Source organism: Chrysochloris asiatica, unplaced genomic scaffold (assembly GCF_000296735.1).
Source record: "Chrysochloris asiatica unplaced genomic scaffold, ChrAsi1.0 scaffold00101, whole genome shotgun sequence".
Lineage (NCBI taxonomy): Eukaryota > Metazoa > Chordata > Mammalia > Afrosoricida > Chrysochloridae > Chrysochloris > Chrysochloris asiatica.
In genome coordinates, this window is record NW_006408619.1 from 6681398 (window position 1) to 6703566 (window position 22169).

The 22169-nt window shown below is 38.3% G+C and overlaps 1 pseudogene; it reads left to right on the forward strand.

Annotated features, from left to right (window-relative positions):
- Nucleotides 1-2247: 2247 nt before the first annotated feature.
- On the forward strand, nt 2248-4103 carry LOC102820284 (annotated as a pseudogene).
- The last annotated feature ends 18066 nt before the right edge of the window (nt 4104-22169 follow it).

Here is a 22169-nt window from a genome sequence, read left to right on the forward strand (position 1 = left end):
CTCATGTTGACCTCCCTGCCTTCTTTTTTGGGTGAGATCTCTGTAGGTCTAATTGGCAAGAGCATAGCAGGAGTCATGCTGTGAATCATCACATGAATTAGAAACTGAACATTGAATAACACTGTACTGTCTGTAACAGTCTTTGGGGAACATTAGATTATTTTAATGGCCAGCTCTGCCAGGTAGAAATGTACCAGTCACTTTCTCCAAGGAATTTCAGCATCACACTTTTGTTTATCAATAATTACCTATTTCATTTTCAACCAAATAATTGTCCCTTTCTGATTTTAAATAAGAGCACTGATTTCTACACATGATGTATGGAAATGGTTTTCTTACCTTTTAAGGACACTCTGGTGTATTGCTGTAGGTTACTGCACTGTACTGCAAGGTTGCTGTGAAATGCAAGGTCAGCAGTTCAAGCTCACCCGTCACTCCTTGGAAACCAAATACAGTGTCGTTGTGGGTCAGAACTGACTTGACAGCACTTAACAACAACAACAATGACAAATGAATAAGGGTACAACAAAGGATTCTTCCTTTCCAGGCTATAGAAGCTTATTGTAAGTTTCTCATCTGTGGATGTTTTCAATAATAATAACAATAAATAGCATTATTGAGCACTTATGCATTGTCAAATAATATTTCAAGTGTCTTCCACATGTTAATTTACATAACTAAAACAAATCCCCATGGAATAGGTTTTATTGTTTTCTACATTTAAAGATGAAGAAACTGAGGCACAAAGCTTAAGAAGTTTGTCTAAGTTTGCAAAATTTGTCAAGTGGTAGAGCCAGTCACTGAAACCATGTGATCCAAGTCTAGCATTCAAACAAGTCCACAAGAGCCAGACCTCAGACATATCCCACCTAATTCAGAGATCATCTGAAGAACAGATTTGATGCATTAGACACTAAAGTTCACAGACCAGAAGAGGTGGGGAATGACATTAAGATAGAAAGCAGTTAATCAAGATGGAAGGAACAAACAGAGTCAACTGTACCAGAAAGAAATGGCCAATGTTCAACCATTTCAAGAGGTAACATATGATCAAGAATCACTGATACTGAGGGAAGAAGTCCAAAGTGCATTGAAGGCACAGGCAAAGAATAAGGTTCCAGGAATTGATGGAGTACCAATTGAAATCTTTCAAGAAATCGATGCAGCACTGCAGACACTCACTCATCTATGCCTAGAAATTTGGAAGACAACTACCTAGCCTAGCCAACTTACTGGAAAAGATCCATATGTGTGCCCACTTCAAAGACAGGTGACCCAATGGAATGTGGAAATCATTGGACAATATCATTAATATATCATGCAAGCAAATTTTGGTACAAAGAATTTTAAAATTGCTGCAACCATACATTGACAGAGAACTTCCAGAGGTTCACACCAAATTCAGAAGAGGATGTAGAATGATGGATACCATTGCTGACATCAGATGGATCTTGGCTGAAAGCAGAAATTATCAGAAAGGTGCTTACCTGTGCTTTACTGACCATGCAAACTCTTTCAATTGTGTGGATCATGACAAGCTATGGGCAACATTGCAGAAAATAATTATTCCGGAACACTTAATTGTGCTCATTTGAAACCTGTACATAGACCAAGAGGCAGTTGTGTGAACAGAACAAGGGAACACTGAACAGTTTAAAATTAGGAAAGGTGTGCTCCAGGATTGTATTCTTTTACTATATTTATTCAATCTGTGTGCTGAGCAAATAATCAGCGAAGCTAGATTATATGAAGAAAAACGTGGCATCAGGATTGGAGTAAGACTTATTAACAACTGGTGATATGCAGATGATACAACCTTGCTTGATGAAAGTAAAGAGGATTAAAAATGCCTATTGATAAAGATGAAAGACCACAGCTTTTGGTATGGATTGAATCTCAATGTAAAGAAAACAAAATTCCTCACCACTGGACCAATAACCAACATCTATACAAATGGAAAGAAGATTGAAGTTCTCAATGACTTCATTTTGCTCAATTCAACCATCAACACTTATGGAAACAACAGTTAAGAAATCAAAAGACATATTGCATTAGGCAAATCTGATGCACAAAAAGTCTTTAAAGTGTTGAGGAGCAAAGATGTCAGTTTGAGGACTAAGGTGTGCTTGATCCAAGCCATGGTGTTTTCAATAACCTCTTGTGTGTGTGAATGTTGGGAAGTTTACAAGGAAGACCATAAAAAAAAATGATGCTTTTGAGTTACTGTGTTGGAGGAGAATATTAAAAATGCCATGGATGTTGGTGGCAAAAGGGAAGGCAGGTTCCAGGCAGCTACCCCAAGTGAATGATTACAAAGAAAATCAAAATCTCCCTTATGTGTCTCTGAGCCCAGGACCAGGGAGAGTTTTAGAAAAAATAGTTAAGTTTCACTTTGCTGCCTTTCCACTCAGTAATGACAAGCTAAGCCAATTTAAGCATCCCAAATCAATATTTAAAAAAATGCTAATGATATTCTGTATAAGAAGTCTGAAATAAAGAAAGCTTGCAGAGGGATTTTAACTCCAAAGGTGGAAGCTACATATTCCAAGGCAGAATCCTCTTTTCAAAAATCATCCTTTGATGTTCATCCTGAACGTAATAAGCAACAATCTAAGAGCACTTCAGTTGCAGTGATTCTCAGTGATGATATGGAAAGCAGTCAGGATGGAGACAGTGATGAAGATGCCAGCCCAGGCCTGGATGACTTTTCAGGATTGTCACCATATGAAAGGAAGAGACTAAAGAACAAATCAGAAAATGCAAACTTTTTTGCTTCTCTTCAATTGACTGAGTCAGCTTCAAGACTCCATGAAATGATAAAGAAGAGACAACCTGCTGAATCCAAGAGAAAGAAACCTAAGAAGAGAGAAAATGAGACTAGCTGTAAAAGGTCAATGTGGTTACTAAAAGTAGACCCTTTAGGAGTCCCATTACCAGTAGCTCTGATCTAGCCAGCATTAGAAGCAGATGAAAAGTCTTTATTACCTTCTGGGCCTTTAGGAATGACTCCTGAAAATCAAGATGATGACAACGAACTGTTTGAAGGATTTATACAAACATGGGCAGAAATGAGCATTACAAGTAGTAAGAATACCAAGAAGGAATCATCTGGTCATTAATGAAGATACTGTTTGTAAAGTTACCAGAAATTCAGTGTTCTCTGTGGATCTCTACCCATCAGAGACTAGAACTTTGGTGGCAGCAGGCAGCAAATCTGGGCAGATCAGACTTTGGGATTTGACCCAGGAACCTAAAGAAGATGGGGTATATGTTTTTCAACCCCATAATCAGCCAGTTATCTGTCTTCACTTTTCACCCACCAATTCATTCCACGTACTGTCATTGAGCTCTGATGGCATATTGCGTTGTGAAGATTTTCCAGAGCTATTTTTGAAGAGGTGTATAGAAATGAAAGCAGTGCCTTTTATTCTTTTGACTTCTTGGCAGAAGATGCCTTCATGTTAACAGTAGGACACTGGGATGGAGTATGTCAATAGGGGATAGACAGACACCTGGAGTTTCTTATGAGACATTTATCAAGTGTTCTATGGAAAAAAATAAGAGCTGTTCACGTCCACCTCATGTATAGACAGTATTTTGTTACTGGATTGCGGAATGTTTATATTTATGATGCAAGAAGACTGACCCCCATGGGAAGCTGATCATTTGATTTCTTTGACTGAACATACAAAGAACATTGCCTCTGCCTATTCTTCACCTATAAATTGGCTGCAGAATGGTGACAACTTGTGCTGACTTCAATTTCAGAATCTTTGACAATAGCTATATGTCTGTCCCTTCAGATTCCTTTCCTCTCCACAATCAGGCATAACACTATCACTGTGTACTGGTTGACCAGGTTCCAAGTTGTGTGACATCCTAAACAAGAAGACTGTGTCACAGTTGGAAGTATGGCCCATCCATGGTGGGTAGAAATCTTCCACAAGATAGGAAAATGGCTGCATTCTTTTGACGGAAAATTCTTTGCCTCTGTGTGTTCTATCAACGCCATGCACCCAACTCAGTATATTTTGACTGGAGGTAACTCCAGTGGGAAGATGCATGTTTTCATGAATAAGAAAGTTTCTGACTTTTTGGTTTAGCGTACTGATGTCCTATGGAACCCAAAAAGAGAAAGTTGAACTCATGTTGCTTAGTCTGTTTACTTGGTTATATGTCAAAGTTAGAAATATACAACTGCTTTATTATGAAAAACATTCTCTCTTACTTTTAGTAAGAGAGAAGCCTTGATGGTTGTTTTGTACAGGTGGGTTTGGGGGAAGGGACTGGAGATGCTGCGATACCTTCAGCACTTTTATCCAGACAGTGATTCTAAGATTATAGACTATGAAGCTTTGAATGGTTGGTATTAAGTTTTTGTGATTGAATACTATTATTTTGAATTTATAGTGAGATTTAGACTTGTGATTTATTTTATAGCTTTAAGTGAAAATGTACTTCTAGAGTCACACAATTGGAAAATCATATCCACTATTGCTGAGTCAAAGGGATCCTGAAAGTTAATTTTTTATTTTAAACTGAGAATTCTCCTTTTTTTTATTGCCTCTAAGTGAAATCTCAAGATAGTTGTTGAGTCACTTTGTCGACATGGAGCAGGATCTGGGTCTGTGTGTGCTGAGTCTCTCCTTGCCCCACTTCTCTTGATGGTTCCTGAGATATTGCCAAAGAATTCCAGAGCTCCTAGAGACATGGTTTGAATCTACCTCCCCCTCTATTCCCTCTATTGCCCTCAGACCAGTGTTTTCCTGGAGATGGGTGGCAGTCATTAACAGGAAATATCAGTGTTTATAGCTATGAGAAGTGAATTTAAAAATGAAAAGGAAAGAAATAGTAAAGAACAGAAAAGATCATTAAAATCAACATTGTTTTGTGAAGCATATACATGTAGGCATAAATGTGTACATATATGTTTATTCTGGTGTAAATGTGTTTATTACTGTTATTCTACTCTGGGTCAAAGTTAAAGACATGAAAGTGATTGTCTTAACTATTCCTTTCCTCAAATTCGCCAGAGGAGACTGAATAGCTTTCTAAGTGAATAGCTTTACTTTTTCTCTTAGAAGTTATGGTGATTTGAATGTGTTCAATGTTGGGAAGAGGGGTTGCTGCATCATTGGACCGATGTCAATGTATGACATTTCATATCAACCTTTTGTCTACTGTTGAGTTACTAGTGAAGTAAACTTATTTACTACTGTAAATAGGTTTGGCAATATGTATGAGTTTTAAGAAACTATTTTTGCAGAATAGTTTATCACAAAAATAAAGTGATACCTGTAAAAAAAAAAAAGTATCGTGGACTGCCAAAAGAAGAATTATAGCAGGGTGCTCCTTGGGAGCAAGGATGGCCAGACTTCATCTCTCATACTTGGGACATAATCCTAGAGAAGGATATTATATTTGCTAAAGTGGAGATTTGGAGAACAAGAGGAAGACCCCCAGTGAGATGGATTAGCACAGTAGCAGCATCAATGGACTCAAATGTAGCAATGATTGTGAGCTTGGTGCAGGACTGGAAAATGCTTCATTCTGGTGTGCATAGGTTTGCTCTAAGTCAGTTCTGACTCGATGCCACCTAACAACAACATCAATGTAGGATAAGCACTGAACTGGTAATCACAAGATTAGCAGTTCAAACTCAGTTCCAACTGCTCTCAGGAACTGGATATGGGTCACTATGTCAGAACTGACTTAATGGCACACAACCACAGCAACAATGTCTATGATGCCAATCTGTAGGCAACCCATTGCATTCTGATAAGCTCCAATTTTCCTAGAATCATATCTTTAAAATTCACCTTCAGTTATTAATGAATAACTACAGCTTTTCTTCTCATATTTAGTCATGCCACATCAGCAAATCTAAGTCCCAAAAGCTTGCCTCGTCCACGTTATTGAGGTCCACTTTCCTTTAGGAGGCAGGTCTTCCCCAGTTATCTTTGAGTACCTTCCAACCCGAGGGTCTCATCTTTGTATACTGTGCTTCATTGCTAGTCACCAGATTTTTAATAGCCAATTTTTTTTCAGAATTAGATTACCAAGTCCTGCTTCCCAAACTGTCTTAGTCTGGAAGTTTCACTGAAACCTGCCCACCATGGGTGACCCTGTTGGTATTTGAAATACAGGTGGCATAGCGTCCAGCATCACAGAAGCATGTAAGTCACCACAACATGACAAACTGATAGATGAGCGGTGGTCTTCCCTAGTACTGAATGAAAAATAGAATAATGTTGATCTTTGACCTTTTTCGGTTTCTAGAGTCTATCAATTTTCTTAAGAGTGATTATCTTTCTTCAGTTCTCGTAATATAATTTATTGGGCTTCAGGTTTCTTTTTCATGAATCACATTCCAGCTGAGCCTTTGTAATATTATATCTCTGCCTGCTTCATTAAACTTCTCAAATCTCCATGACCACACAGACTTGCAGACTGTCTTAGAAATCCAAACCGAATCCACTTCCCTAACGTCAACTTTGACTCGTCGTGAGTTTCCACAGAGTTTTCAAAGCTGTCAGGCTTTACAGAAGCAGCCTGCCTCATCTTTCTCTCATAGGACGGCTGATGGATTTGAACAGCTGACCTTCTTTGGGGTGAGCAGCCCCATGTTTAACCCACTCTGCCATCAGAGTGCCTGCAGACTATTTCAGGATATTTTAATTCCACAGATGGTTAATCTCTTTTTTAATGTGTTGGTTTTCTCTCCCAGGAGACAGTTTATTTCTAACTTCCAGCAACACTTTAATGTAATACCTCATTTACCATCTACAATAATAATAATAACCATCATTTAGCGGGTCTTAAATACGTCAATCACTGTGTTAAGTGCTTTGAGAAAGTTCACTGATTTCGTTTCTACAAAAACCCAATGAGATGTAGAGGTTTTTTGGTTACTTGCTTGTTTTATGTTTTGCTCTACTGTCTAGATTATAAAATTGAGGTTCTAAGAGATTCAGAAAATTTCCAGGGCCCCAGTTAGGTGAGAACCTGACACATCAGTTTACCTTTCTGTTATTGTCCTTTAGCGTATATTGGACTTCATAGCAACTGCCTGAAAGTTCAGACCTATATCCCCGCAGTTTCTGCAAACCTAGAGGCCCCGAAGAAGGAAGGCATAGCAATTCACCTCTGAAATTGCAGGAACTGAAGACCCTACTGAGAACCACTCTACTCTGACAAAGTGGGGTCATCATGAATCAGAACTGACTCATTGGCAATTGGTACTAGTAGTCCCACCCAGAGTTCTTCCCATTCCTGTGTTCATCATCACCATTGTCCAAAGTCACAAAGACCTCATCACACCTCCAGATACAACCTCCACAAATGATAGAAAGTTCTCACAACTTCGTGATGTAACTTTGATTCAATTTCAACTGAGTGATACCAATAATAAGTTCCTACACCATTTAGAGAATGTCGAGTTGATCGAAGGTTGTGATATTCAGAGATATTATTCATTTACAGTTAGGGTTTGATGTGTACTCTGTAAAAAGACTATGACTTAGACAAGCAGAGAAGGATTTGAGATGCAGCCTTAATCAGGGAGATGATCTGAATCAAGTTTCAGAGACAGAAATACACCTATCAACTTTGGGGATTCCATAAGGATGGGTTTTTTTGTGGTTATTCTTAATGTTTTATTGTAAATTATGTGACACTTTACATGGGAGAACATTAGCTTTACATTCATCCTATCATATATCGTTTCATTGCCATGGTTACAATTCCCTTCATGAATCATCAGCTAACCAAAGGGTATATCCTACAAGCCTGCCAGCCCCCTGCCCCCCAGTCGTCAGCACACAGCCCCTCTCTCTCTCTGGGTCTAAAGTCCCCAGCTGCTGCATCTCTCCTCATCATCATCTCTGCCTCCATCTCTGGTGTGACTGCTTCTCTGGGTGGGGTCCCACTCTCTGCTCTTATCTGTTGATGGTCCCAGGGACCTCTGCTCCTAGACTGAAAAGTTAATCACTACCTTCTTTGCTACAAAACATCTACGTTTACATTTCCAACCCTCACAGCCAGTCCTGATAGCAATTATTCACTACTGTATCACAAGAGACCTATCTTCATTTCATTTCATCAGCCCCGCCTAGACAGATTGGATGCTACTCAGTGGAGATTCTACCTTCCTCCACGCCCCCTGGATCTAGTCTCTCTCTTGAAAGCTTGTAAGCTAGTCACTTTTTGTCTTTGTAGCACCAACTCTCATCTTGGGTAAGAATGGGGTTTTCTTCGGAGACCTTTCTAGGTGGAATTGAGCCACTAACCTTTTGGTTACCAGTCAACCATTTGCACAGCAGTTACTGCTTTTTTATTAAGTATGGTTGTTTTTGTGTTTTCTTTTCTTTTCTTTTGACCAGTTTTGGGCTTGTGTAAGTCTCACAAGAGTATGTTGATAAGGATAGTATTATTGATATCCCCTTCTTATACATGTGGAAACTATGGTTCAAAGAGCTTAAAATTGCTTCCCAAAGTCAAAATCCACAAAATATCAGAGCCATGGCATGAGTCCATTTACATGAGTGTTCTGTAAACTTTTAAACCACATGACCAGGTACATGGAGTCCTGGTGTAGCAGTTCAAACCCACCAGCTGCTCGGTCAAAACCATGTACAGGGTCATTATGAGTCAGAATTGACTTGAGGGCACTAAACAACAGTAACAACCTGTTGTATGAAGTCCTGATGTGGTGCTGTAGAATAAAGCTCTGGACTGCAAGTTAGGTATGAAACACAATGTCAGTGGTTGAAACTGACCAGCCATAACTTGGAAACACTATACAGGGTCACTATGCATCGGGACTCGTGGCATTTAACAACAACAACAACCTGTTGTATAAGTATGGAAGATCTTGGGTGGCATGTTTGGGGGTGAGCAAAGCATAATCTCATTGTAGAATGCAGACTCCATCTCTGCCTAAAGTCTTGCAATAAAGAACAACACTAGGAACATGAAGCCAAAGAATCGTTCTCCTTGGGGAAGAAACTATTGCATTCAATCACCAGAGAAGTCACTCTTGCTGGAATAAATGTCTTTTATTTGGCCTGAAAGAGGTGGATTCAAATATAAACATGGGCTCTCAATGCACAATAGGTGTGAAAGAATATTTGTCCCATTACCTGATGTGAGGCAGGCTGAGAGATTTCTTTTCCTCCTCTCTGTCTTCTGGGAATAGCTCTATTCACACTGTAGTATACCTCATCTCTTCTTCCTTCAATGTTTTAAATAGGGATGTCAATATCACTGCACAACAGCTCATGGGTTACCGGGGAATTGGAAGTCCCATCTGTGATGGACCTTGTACACTGAGGAAACTGAATAGCCAGGGTATGATACACTAGAGGGAAAACAAATGAAGCTTAGAGTGAAATCATTGTTTAAAACTGTGTCCCAAAGCAGCTTTCACAGAATACAAGTCTGTTTGACTTGCGCTGATGAAAAGTTTCAGTGGATAAACCAATAAGTTCTGTTAATGCTGTTTTCTGCCATCTCTATATTAGAGAATCATGCTCTACATTAGAATATTAAAGTCTCACAGAAGTCCTGCATTATGGACTTTAACTCAAATTTCTAAATCCATTTGACCACACAATGTGCCTTATCTTCCTATAATTTATGTAAGATCTATTAACAACACAGAAGTAACATGAATCAGTTTGGGGAACACTGTGTTAAAGCATCTACTTCAGTTGCCTAGTTTTAGACTGTCAGATGATACCTAGAGCTATACCATTGGCAAGATGGAAATGTTCACCTCACAAGTTTCATTGTATCTACAAAATGATTATTAGCACAGCTGGCTCTGTCTTTTTAGACCCTTTCTAAAATTATCTATATTCTAAGCAGCTACTGATAGGAAGAGAGGCAGAGAAAATTAAGGCTGTATCCAGAGCATAGCTTTAGTTACCAACTTTCTTCCTATAAAAAAGTTTCAGCATTGAGGTCTCTTTAATGTGTCCCTTCTTTTCACTAGTCTAATTAAGTCAATTCACTAGGACTATTCCAAAATCTTACACAGCAAAGATTTCATTTTGATGCTGATGCCTTGGTGCTCCTGAATGATATATATATATATATATATATATATATTGTTGTTGTTGTTGTGAAGTGCCATCGAGTCGGTTCCGACCCATAGCGACCCTACACAGGATTTCCAAGGCTGTAAATCTTTACGGGAGTAGAAAGCCTCATCTTTCTCCCGCGGAGCAGCTGGTAGTTTCAAACTGCTGACCTTAAGGTTCGCAGCCCGATTCGTAACCACTACGCTACCAGAGCTCCATATATATATATATACAAAAGTTATGGACAATTTAAGAAGAAGGTCAAAGAAGACTTGATATGTTTGAATTATGGTAATATTAAAGATTATTGAGTATATTGTAAACTGCCAAAAGAACAAACATGTCCTGGAGAAAGTACAGCCAGGATGCTCTTTATAAGCCATGATGGGGAGACTTTGTCTTGCCTACTGTGTATAAGTTATCAGTATGGACTAGATGCTGAAGAATGATGTCATCATTGATGAAGTAGAGGCATGGTGAAAAGGAAGGAGACCCTCAATTAAATAGATTGAAGCAGTGTCTCCAACAATGGACTTAAACATTGCAATGATTGTGTGGCTGACACAGAATCAGACAATATTTTATTCTGTCAGACATAAGGTCATAAGGAGTTGGAGTTGACTCATGGGCACATATCAACAGTAATCAAAAAGTCGTCTAACAGATCTGTGTGCTCTCAGCTTTACTCAATCCATCCCAAAGGGAATGTGCATCACAGATGAGTTTGTTTTCCTAAAATAGCACCTTGTTCAAAGTTGCCAACATGGGTTAGATTCTTTCACTGTTCTAGGCATTTCCATGTATCAGTTTGTCTTCTCATAGTTACAAGCTGGATGCTGCAGCCCCAGGCATCAGCAACGCTAAATAAATGGTCATGTTCTCCCTGTTTTATTATTTTTGACAATCTATCTGAGAAGTTCTCTTCATCTCTTCATACTATCCTCCTATTATTTATTGTTGAATCACAAGTCCATGCTTAAACCAATCAGTGGGCAACGCGATAGAATTATATGATTGCCTTGAACAAATCATTGTTCATTCTGGAAAAGGCATCACATTCCTAAGCTATGGGAGTGTGAACTCCTGGAAAATTATCAGAGCCGTGTACAGATGGCATAGGCTGTTGTTGTTGTTGTTAGGTGCCATTGAGTTGGTACTGACTCATAGTGACATGTAGCACAACAGAATGAAACACAGCCCTCTCCTGAGCCAACCTCGTAATAGTTGCTATGTTTGAGTCCATTGATGCTGCCACTGTGCCAATCCATGTCTCTGTGGGCCTTCCTCTTTTTCTCCAACCCTCCACCTTACCAAGCATGATATCCTTCTCAAGTGATTGGTCCCTTCTGACAGTATGTCTGAAGTATGAGAGACGAAGTCTGGCCATCCTGGCTTCTAATGAGCACTCTGGCTCTGCTTTTTCCACACAGATGTATTTGTTCACTGACAGTCCGTGGTACTTTCAATATTCTCACCAACACCATGAATCAAATGCATCAATTCTTCTACGGTTGTCCATATTCACCGTCCAACTTCCACATGTATAGGTTATAGATATGGCTATTATACAGACAGTTCCATCCACTGAATGTCACAGACTGTGTAAGACATGGGAACTTCAAATATAAATGAGGCAGGTTCCTGTTCTCAGGGTCCTTGGACAATCAGGGAAGTAAAAGAAGGACTAAAAGGGAAGTTTGTAGTGGAAACCAATAGAAGAGAGTATCCCAAGAAGGAGGAAAATGATCAAGTCAAGTGCTACAAAGAGGTCAGGTAAAATCAGGACTGAGAAGAAAGTATTAGATTTGGCAATTAAGCAGCAAGGTTAATTTATTAAAAATACTCTGCATAGATATGCAGGCAAAATCTCATTTCAGTACACTGATAAGCAAATAAAAGATGAGGAATTAAAGAGGCTTGTTGTAAGTCAGACTTATCTCTAAGTTATAGGTCACTTTTCAAAAAAAGAAACAGTTGTCAGCAATGACATAGAGTAAACAGCATTTGTGGTTGTTGTGAAGTACTGTGGAGTCGGTTCCAACTCATAGTGGCCATGCACAGGGTTTCCGAGGCTGTAAATCCTTACGGGAGCAGAAAGCCTTCATCTTTCTCCCACGGAACTGCTGGTAGTTTCAAACTGCTGACCTTGAGGCTGGCAGCCCGACTCGTAACCACTACGCTACCAGAGCTGCTAAACAGCCTATAGACAGGTGGTATTGCTGCAACTGTGATGAGTGAAGTTTGAAAATGGACGATACAAGATTTATGGGCTAAAGGAAATAATTCAATGGGAGAAGTTTGGTGAAAATATATTGCAGGCATCATTTGTTTTATAATATTTCAGCTTGTTTCTTTGTGAAGGGAACTCAACCCTCGTCCTTTTCCCATGTCTTTCCTTACACCACCACTGGAGAGCTTGAGTACATTATTTCAAAGTCTTTCCTCTCTCATATGGGGAAATAAGTCAATCTATGGATATCAAAATATTGCCAGCACTATATGTAAGTGTACATGAAGTGTTTGATTCATAATTACTCTTGGCTCAGTAAGTAAATCTTCCTAAATTTGAAGTTAATTTCATTTATTGTTAGGTGTCATTGAGTAGGATCTGACTCTATGGGACTCTATGCACTAGAGAAGGAAACATTGTCCAGCCCTGTGCCATCCTCACAATTGTTGTCACACTTAAGCCCATTACTGCTATCATTGTGCTAATCCATCTCCTTGGGGGTCTTCCTTTTTTTTTTTGCTGACCCTCCACTTTACTAAGCATGAGATTCTTCTGATAATATGTCTGAAGTATGAGAGATGAAGTCTTGCCATCTTGGCTTCTAAAGAGCATTCTGATTATATTCCTACCATAGCAGATATATTTGTTCTTCTTGCAGTCCATAATACTTTCAATAATCTTCTCCAGCACCATAAATCAAATGCATCAATTCTATGGCCGCCCTAATCCATTGTTCCACTTACACATGCATATGAAGCTATTAAAAATATCATGAATTGGGTCAGTTGCACCTTCGTCCACAAACTGATATTTTTGTTCTAAAACACTTTTTAAAAAGTCTTGTGCAGAAGATTTGCCTAATACAATACATCATTTGATTTCTTGGCTGCTGCTTGTATGAATATTGATTGTGGATCCAAGTAAAATGAAGTCTTTGACAACTTCAATATTCTCTCCATTCATCATGATGTTATTTATTGGCCAAGTTGTGAGTATTTTTGCTTTCTTCACATTGAGATGTATTCTGCATTGAAGGCTTCAGTCTTTGATCCTCATCAGTAAGTATTTTAAGTGTTCTTCATTTCCAGAAAGCAAGGATGTTTTATCTACATATCACAGGTTGATTCGTGAACCATCCCCCTTTCCTGATGCCATGGTCTTCTTTATATAACCCAGTTTCTCAAATTATTTGCTCAGCATAAGGTCTGAATAAGTATGGTGAAGGAATACAACCATAGCACACACCTTTTTGTTCTTGTGAACCATTCAATATCTCCTCGGTCACTTAAACAGCTGCCCCTTGATTTACGTATAGGTTCTTCATGAGCACAATTAGGTGTTCTGGAATATCCATTTTTCGCAAAGTTACTCATACCTTTTCATGATCCACACAGTCAAAAGCCTTTGCAACATCAATAATGCTTGTGCAAAAGACATTGCAAAGGCTTTTCTGGTATTCTTTGTTTCAGGCAAGATCCATCTGACATCAGCAATAATATCCCTGGTTCCATATCCTCTTCTAAACTGGGACTGGATTTTGGAAGTTCTCTGCTGATGTATCATCATTTTTTAATTCACTGTAGCATGTGATATTAATGATATTATTCTATGGTTTTCTCATTCTGTTGAGTCATCTTTCCCTGGAAAGGATACAAATATGGATCTCTTACAATAGGTTGGTCAGGTGACTGTCTTCCAAATTTCTTGGAATGATGAATGAGCACCTCCAGTGCTTCATCAGTTTGGTTAAAGATTTCAATTTGTATTCCATCAATACTCAGAACTACATTTTTTGCCAATGCCTTCGATGCAACTTGAATTATTTCTTTAATTCCATCAGTTCTTGATTATATACTATCCCTTGAAATGGTTGAACAGTCAACATTTCTTTTTAGTACAGTGACTATGCTTTGCATACGTTTCATCTTCTTTTGGTGGTTTCTGCATAATTCAATATTTGGCCCAAAGAATCCTTAAATATTGAAAGGCGAGACATGAATTTTTTTTTGTCACTTCTTTCAGTTTGAGGAATGCTGAGCATGTTCTTCCCCTTTGGTTTTCTAACTTCATTTTTATACATTTCTTTATAATACTTGACTTTGTCTTCTCCAGCTCCTTGAAACCATTTAGTCAACTTTTTGCTTTCACAATTCATTCACTTTAGCATATCTATCATGGTGAGCAAATTTCAGTCTCTTCTGACATCCATTTTTATGTTTTCTTTCTTTTTTTGTCTTTTTAATTACCTTTTGCTTTCTTCCTGTATGATGTTCCTAATGCCATCACACAGTTATTCTAGTCTCTGGTTGTTAGTGTCTGTTTTTGAGATGATCTTTTGAACTGAGGTAAGATATGTTCAAGATATTATTTTGGCTCTAGTGAACTTGTTCTAATTTTCTTCAGCTTTAGCATGAACTTAGGCAACTGATGGCCTTTTTAAAAAATGAATGTCAGATGAGACACTGAAGCCAGCTCACCAGTATTGAGATGCTAAAGCAAGTGGGAAAAAAATGATGAGGTTAAAAAAAAAAAAAACTGCATAGAAAATTTCAAAGGACAGCTCAAGAAGATAAAGCCAAATATTATAACAAAATGTGCAAAGACTGAAGTTAGAAAACCCACATGGAAGGATATGATAAGCATTGCTCAAGCTAAGTAAACTGAAGAAAAAAATTCAAGCCTCGACTTGAAATATTGAAGGATTCTATGGGCAAAATATTGAGTGATGCAGAAAGCATCAAAAGGGGATGGAAGGAATACACAGAGTCATTGTACCAAAAAGAAATGGTTAAGTATAACCATTTAAAGAAGAGGCATATGATCAAGAGTCAATGATACTGAAGGAAGAATCCCAAGGTGTATTGAAAGCACTGGCAATCAACAAGGCTCTGGAAATTGATGGAATACAAATTGAAATCCTTCAACAAATTGATGAAGCACTAGATGCACTCACTCATCACACACACAGTTACCTGGCCAGCAGAATAGAAGAGATGTGTATTTACACCAATTCCAAAGAAAGGTGATCTGACGGACTATGTAAATCATCAGACAATATCATTAATGTCTCATACAAGTAAAATTTTGCAAAAGATAATACAAAAACAGCTGCAACTGTACATTGAGAGAGAACTGCCAGAGGTTTAAGTTGGACATGGAAAGAGGAATATCATTGCTGATGACAGATGGCTCTTGGATGAAAGGAGAGAATACCAAAAAGATGATAAGCTGTGCTTTCTTGACTACACAAACTTTTTCTATTGTGTGGATAATGACAAGAAATGTACAACATTGTAGAGAATGAGTATTTCTGAACACTAAATTATGCTCATGAAGAACCTGTACCTACACCAAAAATTAGATGTTAAACTAGATCATGGGAACACTGAATGCTTTAAAATTAGGAATGGTGTACACCAGGGTTGCATTCTTTCATCATACTTAGTCTGTGCGCTGAGCATATAATCTGAGAAGCTCAAATATATGAAGAAGAACATGGCATCAAGTTATAAGGAAGACTCATTAACAACCCTGTTATGAAGATGATACAACCTTGTTTGCTGAGAGTGAAGAGGACTTGAAAAACTACTGACAAAAATCAAGGACCACAGACTGCATTATGGTTGATCTTCAATGTAAAGAAAACAGAAATCCTCACCACTGGACCAATAAATAATATCCTTCTCAGATTATTTGCTCAGCATACAGATTGAATAAGTATGGTGAAAGAATACAACCCTGTTGCACACTCTTTCTTAATTTCAAACCATTCAGTGTTCCCATGTTCTGTTTGAACAACTGCATCTTGGTTTGTGTACAGATTCCTCAGAGCACAATGAAGTGTTCTGGAATACTCATATTTCACAATGTTGTCCATAGCTTGTCATGATCCACACAATCAAAGGCCTTTGTGTAGTCAATAAAGCACAGGTAAATATCTTTCTGATATTCTCTGCTTTCAGCCAAGATCCATCAGACATCAAGAATGATATCCTTCATTCCACAGCCTCTTCTGAATCCAGCTGGAACCTCTGGATGTTCTCCGTCAATGTATGCTTGCAGCCTTTTCTTTAGTAAAACTTTACTCACATGAGATATCAAAGATATTGTCCTATGATTTCCACATTCCATTGGGTTGCTTCTCTTTGGAATGGGCACAAATACGGATTTCTTCCAATCATTTGTCCGTCAGTTTGTCATACTGTGGTGGCTTGTGAGTTGCTGTGATTCTGAAAGCTAAGCCACCAGTATTTCAAATACCAGCAGGGTCACTCATGGTGGACAGGTTTCAAATGAGCTTCCAGATGAAGATAGACTAGGAAAAACGAGTGATGAACTACTTCAGAATATTTAGTCACTGAAAACCTTATGAATAACAGAGAAACACTGTCAGATATAGTACCAGAAAATGAGGCCCTCAGGTTAGAAGGCACTCAAAACGTGACTGGGGAAGAGCTGCCTCCTCAAAGTAGAGTTGACCATGATGATACGAATGGAGTAAAGTCCATGGGATTAAAGTCCACAGGACCTTCATTTGCTGATGGGGCTCAACTCAAACTCATGGAAGTAGCATTCAAGAAATTTAAAAAAAATGGGCAAACATTAGGCAAATCTGCTGCACAAGACCGCTTTAAAGTGTTGAAGAGCAAAGATGTCATTTTGAGGACTAAGGTGCACCTGACCAAAGCCATGGTATTTTCAGTAACCTCCATAAGCATATGAAAGCTGGACAGTGAGTAAGGAAGACTGTAGATAAATTGATGCATTTGATTTATGGTGTTGGAAGAGATTATTAAAAGTACCATGATCTGCCAAAGAACAAACTAATCTGTTATGGGAGAACTACAGCCAGAGTGCTTCTTGGAAGCCAGGAGGACTAGACTTCATCTCTCATACTTTAGACATATTATCAGAAGGAACTAGTCCCTGGAGAAGGGTATCATGTTTGATAAAGTGGAGGCTGGAGATAAAGAGGAAAACTCCCAACAAGATGGACTGACACAGTGGCAGGAACAAAGGACTCAAACGTAGCAATGATTGTGAGCTTGACACAGGATTGGATAGTGTTTAGTTCTGTTGTGCATAGGGTCACTATGAATCGGTACCCACTTGATGGCACCTAACAATAACAACCACATAGAGTTTCTGAAACATGGCTGGTGAGTTTGAACTACCAACCTTGCAGTGCCACTGACTCTGAGGTCCAGTGCTTATCCTATAGCACCATGCTAGGATTCCATAGTGACCCTATTAGGTAGAGTATAACTGAAAGAAAGGATTTCCAATCTGTAACACTTATAAAAGCAGATTTTCACATATTTTTTCTGCAAAGCAACTGGAGGTTCTAAGTTCCCACCATCAGTTGAATATTTAGCCACTGCATTATCAGAACTCCTTGAAGATAATGAGAGAGTCCATAAAACAAAACTTTGGTCTCCAATTTAGCAACCTGACAAGTAAGATAAGACATAAGCTGCATGGAGATCAATCATCACTTCATTACCAGTAATGGCTAAGTTGCAAGACATAGTTTAAAGGGGGAGTTAAATTAGCCTACGAAGTACATCATTCATCTGTCACTTTGTTTGTACTGCAGTGGCTTGTGTGTGGCTGTGACCATGGGAGCTATGCCTCCAGTGTTTTAAATATCAGAAAGGTCACCCATGGAGGACAGGTTTCAGGAAAGGATCCAGACTAAAGCACACTGGGAAGGAATGGCAGCCTACTTCTGAATGTTTGACCCCTGAAAACCTTCATGAATAGCAGGAAAACATTGTCAGATAGAGTACAAAAAGGTGAAAACACTGTGAATAACACAGGACTATTGTCATACATAGTGCCAAAAGAAGGGCTCCTCAGGTTGGAAGGCACTCAAAATAAGACTAGGGAAAAACTGTCTCCTCACAGTAGGGCTGACTGTGATAACACTAATGAAATAAAGCTTTTCAGTCCTTCATTTGTTGATAGAGAACAACACAAAATGAGAAGGAAAAGCTCAAACATCCATTAAAAATCAAAACCTAGAATGTATCAAGTATGAATGTAACAAAATTGAAAGTTGTCAAAAATGAAATGGAACACAGGTATTAGTAAGCTGAAATGGATTGGTATTTGCAATTTGGAATGAAAAAAATGAAGAATGGTATTACATTCATCATCAAAACAAACTTTTCAAGTTCTGTCTTGAAGTGAAATGCTGTCTGTCTTAGGATACTAGCTATACCTTATGAGGATGACCAGTTAATATCATTATTATTCGATCTATGTACCAAACACTAAAGCCAGTAATGATGAAATTGAAGAATTCTACTAGCATCTTCTGTCTGAAATTGATCACACATGCAATCAAGATGTATTGTTAATTACTGGTGATTGGAGTATAAAGGTTTGAAACAGAGAGGAGAGGTCAGTTGGAAAATATGGCCTTGGTGATAGATATGATGCTGGAGACCATAAGACCAATGACTTATTCGTTGCAAATAAGTTTGTTTTTTAGCAACACAAAAGGCCACTGTATGCACAGACCTCAGATGGAATACCCAGGAATCAAATTGACTACATCGGTGGTCGGAGACATTGAAAACCTCAATATCGTTAGCCTAAACAAGGCCACAGGCTTCTTGTTGTTGTTAGGTATCATTGAGTCAGCAATGACTCATACTGACCCTATGCACCACAGAAGGAAACACTGCCAAGTCCTGTGCCAACCTAACAATCATTGCTACTCTTTAGACCATTGCTGCTGCCACTGTGCCAGTCCATCTCATTAACGGTCTTCCTCTTCTTCTCCAAACATGATATCCTTCCATTACGTTCAACTCTTTTACCTCATCATTTCTTCCATTTGCTTTAGCATCTCTACATTGGAGTGCAAGTTTCAGTCTTTTCTGACATTCATTTTGGTCTTTTCCTTCTTTCTTGTCTTCTTAATGACATTTTGCTTTCTTCCTGTATGATGTTCTTGATGTCATCCCACAACTCTTCTGTTCTCCCATATTTAGTATCTGATGCATCAAATCTGTTCTTGAAATGATCTCCAAATTCAGGTGGGATAAGTTCAAAGTTGTATTTTGGTTCTCGTAGATTTGTTTTAATTTCCTTCAGTTTCAGCCTGAACTTACATATAAGCAATTGATTGATTGTTCCCCAGGCTGTCCATGGCCTTGTTTTGACTGATGATATGGAGTTTTTCTTCCAAAACTCTACACAGGGTCGTTATGAGTCAGAATCAAGTGGACAACACTTAACAACAACAATGACATAGAGACACTATGCATTAGAATTGACTCAACAGTGATGAGGTTGATTTGGTTTTGGTCTGATGATCTCTATGGTCATACATATAGCCACACACAGATTTAGACCATCTCTCCAGAACCCATCTTTCCAGAACCCATCTTTTACAAAGAATAGTTCAGACAGTATTCTAGGTATCAGGCAGGGCTTTCAAGAGTAACACAGGTATTGTCCAGCTTATGACAGGTATTTCTTCAATTTATTGTAAGTCAATTTTATGTATACTGAATATCTCATTTTTAAAAGTTTTCAGTATCACTGACTTTTTTATCGGTATCTTTAAGAATCTTGTCTTGGTGGTAGTGGTGGTTTTGTACCGTGGAATCGGTTCTGACTCATAGCAATTCTGTACAGGCTTTCTGAGGCTGCAAATCTTTATGGGAGCAGAAACCCTCATCTTGCTCCTGTGGGACAGCTGGTAGTTTTGAACTGCTGACCCTTAGGTTAGTAGTCCAATTCTTAACTTCTATGCTACATACGTTTGAAAGTGAGCACCTGAGAATGATGATACAGCATTTAATGATCTGCATCATTATGTGGTACATAATACTAACAATAAGATGCACACAAAAAGTGGGTGTTGTTAGTGAGATTCACTGTAATTTGAACCTATCCTCAGTTAAGGATTATTTGCACATCCTTTATAGTAATGACAAAAAAATAAAGGGAGGGGAAAGAGCGATTGCTGAGGCTGATTGTGTACAACAATCAGAACCCTAGTGGGATTTAATTTCTTAGTTTGGAAACAGGGTCATGATTTCATGGGGCATCCCAGTTAATTGGCCTTATAATATGTTAGCACTTCTGTTCTACACCTCAGTTTGATGAGCAGTGCCTAGGATTTTAAAAGCTTGCAAGCAGCCATCTAAGACAAAATTTGTCTCTATCTTCCTGGAACAACAGATGAAGAAAACAAATCAGTGATAGGAGAAGGAGCTGAAAAGTATGGATAACTGACTACATGAACAACAGCTTCCTGTTTCACAAGACCAGGAAAATTGGTTGGTTCCCTTTTATTACCATTGAACATTTTGATCAAGGATTCCCTAGAGGAGTCCTGATCTAAAGGGAAAATTTTCAGAACAGAATTTAAGTTTTTATGGACTCCAAATTTCCTGTCAACATGAAGTTGGATGAATTCCTGAAATGATTGTATTGAGATAATCTTTACCTAAAACCAAAACTATCTCCTGAAGTTTTCTTTAAACCAAACAATAGTTTAACTTCATGTTTGGAAAATGTTGGCTAGAGCATTGTGGTCTTTTGAGAGCTACCTATATGGAACTAAATTGACAATTGGTGCTCAGAAAGTTATATAGGAAATTTAGAGTCAGTGAGTTTCTTTTAAAGGGAGGAACAACCCAGGAAAGGAGTGAAGAATGATTACACAATTCAAAGAATGTAATCAGTGTCACCACACAATGTCCATGTAGAAACTTCTGGATTGTTGTGCTCTGTTGTTTATATTCTCACCAACATCAGCAAAATACATAAAATCATAAAAAGATTCATCTGACATTGCTTTTGCCACCCTAGAAAATGGCAAACAGGTTCTGAAGATTCCATACTTTATGTCAATGGTTTTTCATATGGGTAGCTTCTGTATTCCTATATTACCCTTCCTTATTAAACATAAATTGGAGAGGTATGACTGTCTCTAATTAATGACCATTGGATTATTAAGTCTTACAAAGTAATTTTATAGTGCCAGTTCTGTTTATCTGCATAAATCTTTCCCAACATTTCAATCTGGGCATGGGATCCAAGTTGTCCTAAGCAGAGCAATAGATACTATATCAAGGTTACTGGATAGACTGATCTAGGGATGGAAACATAGATAAACATATGATTGTCTTGAAACCACCTGTAAAGAAAGCCACTTAAGCACATTGTTTCTTTATTATATCAGGAATACATGTTATTGTAAAGAAACCATTTCACTCAAGTTCAATTCTATCTAGATACTTAACAGAATTCATATCCATCTCTGTATGTGTATATTTTAAACCCTTGATCTCACCTAGAACGTCCTGGTTCTGATTGCATTCACTCACATGATTGGAACAGGTGGGGGCTACACATATTCCCAAGACAATTAGTCTTTCTAAGAATGTGTAGACTAATTCAAGCAAGATTATTCAAATTATCTCAGCTCACATACTAATCTCCTAAGGAAATGAAATTAACACATTAAACACATCACCATTCCAGTGAGCATTTCCATAAGAATCCAGATCAGATTGAGAAACATAACCATGCTAAGAGAGACAGGATAAAGATTTTCTGCAAAGATTAGACCTTAAATTATTGTGGAAGGTGGTGGTGGTGGTTAAGTGTCATCATGTCAGTTCTAACTCATAACAACCCTGTATAGGGTTTTTGAGGTGCAGTTGGTGGGTTTGAACTACTTATCCTACAGTACCACCCCAGGAATCTATACATCTGGTGTTGAACCTAAAGTCATTATAGGTCACCCCGACCAGTAGTTGAAAGGAAAGATGAATGTGAATTAGAACAAAGACCAACTGGAACCCACGGGTTGAGCCAAATCAACATATAAA